Genomic DNA, 6,092 nt, shown 5'->3' with positions numbered 1-6,092 from the left:
TCTTTGTTTTGATTCCTAAGAGCAGCAAAAACCCCAGCCTTGGACTGTGGCAGAACCCATGATATAAAAGATTTTCAAAATCAAAACACTGGCAGGTCTGGCTGTAATAAACCAGGGAATTCATTAGAGTTCAGCTTTGTATAGCACAGCTCTGCTTCTAAGCGTGCATATAAATCTGCAAAGTGCTGCTCTTCTTTTTTGTTTACCTGCTGATGTTGCAGAGACAGCACATTACTGGAAGTTCTTGAGTGCAGTCACAAAATATGTAAGTATGCATTTTCTGAGTCTCATTGCCTGTTGTTAATGCTCTTTTGAGCGACTCCTAGTTGAAAAATTAAGACTCACGTTGCTCCCTCTTGCTCTGAATTTAGATCTGGATCAGAATATTAAATACTTTGGAGTTCAGGTGTGCACGGATGAAAGGTTTTGATTCAGACTACTAATAGTGTTATTAATTTAGCTTGAAGCTAATGACATAATTATTAATGTGAACTCTGAAGTTTCTAGCTGTTTGCCTCGCTTAAACTTTTGACCCAAACCCTGCTGATTTTGCACCAAGTTCATGAGAGTCCGTGACATGGAGATGCTGGTGGATACAGGACCTACTGTGAAAAGCAGTTGTGCTCCTCAGCTGTTAATTCAACTGCAATGCCTGGAGAAACCTTTTCCATGTTCGGACAGGAAAACATTTCTGTTTGGGTTGCTGGCCTGTGTATATGTGGCAATACTGTTTTACTGTAGTTGCCAGAGATACTGGAGCTGGATGTCCCTGCTCACTGCAGGGGGGTTGGGCTAGATGATCTCTAAAGGTCCCTTCCAAAGCAAACCATTCTATGATTCTGTGATTCTATGAGATCCCCTGTTTAATCCCTTCCCTACCTTGTTGGAGATTGTGGTACATGAGGAAGGTTTGGTGATCTTTAGTAAATGACTGGTGGTACAAATTCTCCAAACTCATCTTCTGCCTTTGTGGGAAGCTTGATGGGGATGACCTTGTAAGTAAAGGTCAAGAAAAGTCCTTAAAATTCTCTGTGAGTGGCCTTGTTTATGCAACACTGCGTCATCCTTTCAAATGCATCCCTTTGCCCTTGAGCTCCCAGCTAACCAGACTGTGGGATGCCTCAGTGTCCACTGGAGTTAATGGACTCGGTCAGGGAGTGAGTTACCCAAGCTCTTTCTCCTGCTGATACCTCAGATCTGAAAGATGAGAGTCTCCAGAGTGATGTAAGGATCTTGCCCATGCCCCTTTCCCAGGGGAACCACGCAGTGCACGCTCTCCTCTCCCAGTCACCGCTGGCCTCTGCTGGTGCTGCAGGCGCAAGAGGTAGATGTACTCCTCTTTGGGCCCCAGAGTACAGCTCATTCTTTCCAGATGAAACCATGGTATAGGTGTATTGGGTTTGCATAGCAAGGTTTTGGCAGTGGGGGGGGCTACAGGGGTGGCTTCTGTGAGAAGATGCCAGAAGCTTCCCCCATGTCCGATAGAGACCATGCCAGCCGGCTCCAAGATGGCCCTGCCGCTGGCCAAGGTTGAGCCTATCAGCAATAGTGGTAGTGCCTCTGCAATAACATATTTAAGAAGGGGAAAAAACTGGTGCAGGACAGCAGCCAGGAGAGAGGAGTGAGAATACGTGAGAAAAACAGCTCTGTAGACACTAAAGTCAGTGAAGAAGGAGGGGGAGGAGGAGGTGCTCCAGGCGCCAGAGCAGAGATTCCCCTGCAGCCCATGGTGCTGGGGGATTCCAGAGATTCCTCTCACCACCATGGTGAGGCAGGCTGTCCCCCTGCAGCCCATGGGGGTTAGTGGTGGAGCAGATCTCCACCTGCAGCCCATGGAGGACCCCAGGCTGGAGCAGGTGGATGTGCCTGAAGGAGGATGTGACCCCATGGGAAGCCTGTGCTGGAGCAGGCTCCTGGCAGGACCTGTGGCCCCGTGGAGAGAGGAGCCCAGGCTGGAGCAGGTTTTCTGGCAGGACTTGTGACCTCGTGGGGGACCCACGCTGGAGCAGTCTGCTCCTGAAGGACTGCACCCTGTGGAAGGGACCCACACTGGAACAGTTCACAAAGAAATGCAGCCCGTGGGAAGGACCCACGTTAGAGAAGTTTGTGGAGGACTGTCTCCCATGGGAGGGACCCCACACTGGAGCAGGGGAAGAGTGTGAAGAGTCCTCCCCCTGAGGAGGAAGAAGCGGCAGAAACAATGTGTGATGAACTGACCGCAACCCCCATTCCCTGTCCCCCTATGCTGCTCAAGGGGAGGAGGTATAGAAATGGGGAGTGAAGTTGAGCCTAGGAAGAAGGGAGGGGTGGGGGAAGGTGTTTCAAGATTTGGTTTTATTTCTCATTAGCCTACTCTGATTTGATTGGCAGTAAATTAAATTAATTTCCCCAAGTTGAGTCTGTTTTGCCCGTGACAGTAATTGCTGAGTGATCTCTCCCTGTCCTTATCTCAACCCACAAGCGTTTTGTTGTGTTTTTCTCCCCCTATCCAGCTGAGGATAAAAGTGGCTTTGGTGGGCACCTGGTGTCCAGCCAGGGTCAACCCATCACAACTCATTTTTGCTGGATGAAACCATGGTATAGGAAACCCTGGTTTTCGGTAACCCGAGTTTGTGGTTTCATGTGTCTTCCATTTGTTTTACCCAGGGATTGCAGAAAAACACCTGCAGAATGCGCAGGGACTGAGAGCGTAACATTCATTATTTCCTTGGCAAATCCATAATTTCCAAGCAGTCCTTGTAAAAGAAGATTCATATCAATATAACTATTACACATATTAAAAAAGAAACCTTGTATTATTGAAAATTACTCAAAAAGATGAAGAAAAACTATTGAGAATTTGCCTTTTGAGAGCAATGAAAACTTTTGTCTTCCACATCAGGACTAGAATCTGTATTATAAGTATTTGTCCATTTTTTGCCACTTTTCCAGCAGTTTGACCAGATGGGATGGTTTGTCCCATACGAAGATGCCCTATATCTTAGCAAATTGTGTTTTGAGGAGCAGTGAAAGAGAAGGAAAATGACTCCTTTTATGTTTGGTTAGTACAGGCTATCACAACTTCTAATGAAATGGATATTGGTTTTTCATTCTCCACAAAGTGACCTTCCGGAGCTCACTGACCCGCAGGTCCCATCTGCTAACAGCAAACCGTCCCAGCTAGAGGGATGGACACCCATCACAGTGACCACTATTCTCAGTGGTTCTACTAAACCAATTTTGGACCTATGCCATAGTCTACAAAGAAGTCATTATTCTCTCTCCAAAGCCTTTGCAGCATGTTGCTGTGCCCTTGGGAAGCAGGTTTGAATCCTGCAGAGTGTTTTTCCAGGTGATTCCTTCACTGAACCAGCGAGCTCCATCGTTCATTGGTTTTAGGCAATAGTAATAAAAGCGGTAGCTGGGGAGGAGAGTGCTTATGTTTACCTACAGTTCTTACAGAAGTAGAAGCTTTGAAATCCAAATTGAAAATCTGCTCATCCCCTGCCTCACACGCATTCTCTAGTTTCTGTTCTGAATTCCTTTGAGCTTAAAAAGGAAAGCTGAATTCTTTTGGACTTGTGGAAAACCTATTGGAAACTAAAAGCAAAGTTACTCAAAATTAGGGGGAAGATAAATTTCTTTCCATTCCTCTTTCCCCAAATATCTACACCATTTGGGTGCATTCTTTGGACTTTTACCTTTTTTATGTTGCAATTTTGGGGTCTTTTTACCAATTTTTTCCCAATTTTAGGGTCTTTCTGATCTTTTGGGGTCTTCCTGATTAGGGGAAAGTGTGCAGGGAGAACCACAGTACTCTGCATTGCATACCATTAAAGCATATCAGTATATGCCTCTCTTGGCAGAAGCGTTTGTCTCTAGACCCAGAATTTCAAGTAACAGAACTTTGTCTGGATGAGATGACGTAACAGAATTTAGTTCAGTGTATATATATGGTTAGTGAAGAACGACTCTGCAAAAACACCACAGAAGCTAAACTGGTGAGATTATTCTTTTGCTGAAGACTTTTTTGTCCATCATTTTAGGAATAACTTTTGTTTTAGTTCTCAGTTATTCCGATTTCAGGCAAAATTTGGTATTCTTTCGCTTCAGCTGAAATGAATGCAGGAAATTAAGTAACATAAAGCTAAAGTTATATTGAAGGCTAAAGAAAAGTGACTGGCGATGGCTGAAAAGTTGAAGGTTCCCTTATAGAGGTACAGCAGAGGATTGTGCAGTGAAGGAGGAAAACACTTGCCACATCCATGTCAGCATGTTGCTAGTGCTAATTCTTGAAGGTATTTATAATAGTCTGAAGTCAATTTGAAACTCACTTTGTGCTTGTAGATTATAGATGCTCTTTTCTTCTGCGTGCCTTTTGAAAAATTGACTGTTACTTAAGGTTATGGGACTTGCTTGAGTAGAAAGACATAAAGTTATGGGTACTTAAAATTGATCTAGCAGTGGGACAGAACTCTGGTAGCTGTGTCATTGCAGCACAGTGTCACTTTATGGCAGTTCCCATGTATGAAGTGTTCTCCTGGGTGCTGTGCATTTTCTGCACATAACTTCTAGAGTTTCATATTTCTTGTAAGCGGCAAGATGCTTTCTTCAGTGGGTTTCTTTTAAAGTGCTTGGTCGCTGCCATCCCGCTTTCCTTGTCGCCTGTCGTGTCTCCAAGAGACTGGGCGTATGTTATCCACACTTTCTTTTTAATTAACACACACCTTTTTATAGTAATTTTTTCCTGCTTTGGGAGTGTGTTTATTATTACTGCCATCCTTCTAGGATACTCATCAAAATCACGTTCAGTTGTTTCTAAGGTACGTAAATCAGAAGAGGAGTATGTTTTGAGACGGGGGAAGGGATAGGGAAGGCAATGATGAAAAAGGGAGGAATCCAAAAAGGAAATAACTTTGCAATTCAGGTAATCTTGATGGGAGAGTGATAAAGATGATTCTAATGATATCATGGGGTGTGGGAAGCAAGAGGCAGGATGAAGACAAGAGTTTGAGAGAGAAAAAAATGATGTGGTCAACTGCTCTGTTGGGCTTCTTTCATCTTCAGTGTGCCAAGGGCTTAAAACTAAGTGCAAACTGAGGTCAGAGGGTGTATGTCAGCTCTCAGTACTGGGGCGTGACTTTGAGTAAGCCACACATGCCCATGTGTAATTAAAGTATGTGATTAAGCCATTAGAAATACATTTGCCATGCTGAACACCTCGCATTCCATGCTCCAGCCTGGGCTTCTTATTCATTTTCTCTTGTGTTTCCATGACTTGTTCATTTAAAACTGAGGTTTTTCACAGCAGGAAACTGTTCCTTGATACATTTCCATAGCACCTAACTCACTAGGGCGTCTGTGTTAATAGCAGCCCTGTAGGTCCTACCACATCAGCTGGTCATAGCAGGTTTCCTCCAGCTGCTACTTCCCGATTAAGTTAAGATCAGGTGAGAATGAGCTGTGGTTATAGTGCATCTCATTTCGTTTTGTTTGCTTTTTTCTTTCCTTAAGCCTGGTATTTGAGAATTGCGTGGGAATTTAGTTCTGGATCTTTTCCATAGCATATCTAAATTTCTTTACTGTTTGCTTTGGGCGGGGCAGGGGGGAATGAAACAAATAGGTACAGAGAATGAAGAACTGTTACCTTGCATAAAAAAAAAGGCAGAATTAATGGAGAATGCATGTAGTTCTGAATAATTCAAGTCAAAAATTGGTAAGCAAACAAGGCAGCGAATCAGTAGGGAGGAAGCATTACCCATTTTTGTACAGAGAGATTACTCCTGTTAGAGTCTGCTTTAGGGGTGCAAAATGTACTTTTCCTTAAATCTTGGCTCTGGCATGAACCAGCAAAACTCTTTGTTCTGCCTGTGGGATGAAGGCAGGTGTATTGCAAGTGTAGCCTCCGTGTCATTAAGCTGGGTGCCACAAATGGACAAAATATTTTATTGATCCACTGAAATAAATGGACATGGAGGTGAACCAAGTACAGAAATTAAGGTACAATAAATTACTTTCCATTCATTTGAGGCATATTTTCTAAGTATAGCTATTTATGGCTTTTTTTTTGACTGAGAGCAGAGATGATTGTAATCTAACAATAATTACGTTGT

Source organism: Pelecanus crispus, chromosome 1 (genome assembly GCF_030463565.1).
Source record: "Pelecanus crispus isolate bPelCri1 chromosome 1, bPelCri1.pri, whole genome shotgun sequence".
Classification (NCBI taxonomy): Eukaryota; Metazoa; Chordata; class Aves; order Pelecaniformes; family Pelecanidae; genus Pelecanus; species Pelecanus crispus.
Note: the sequence above shows the minus strand (reverse complement) of the source record.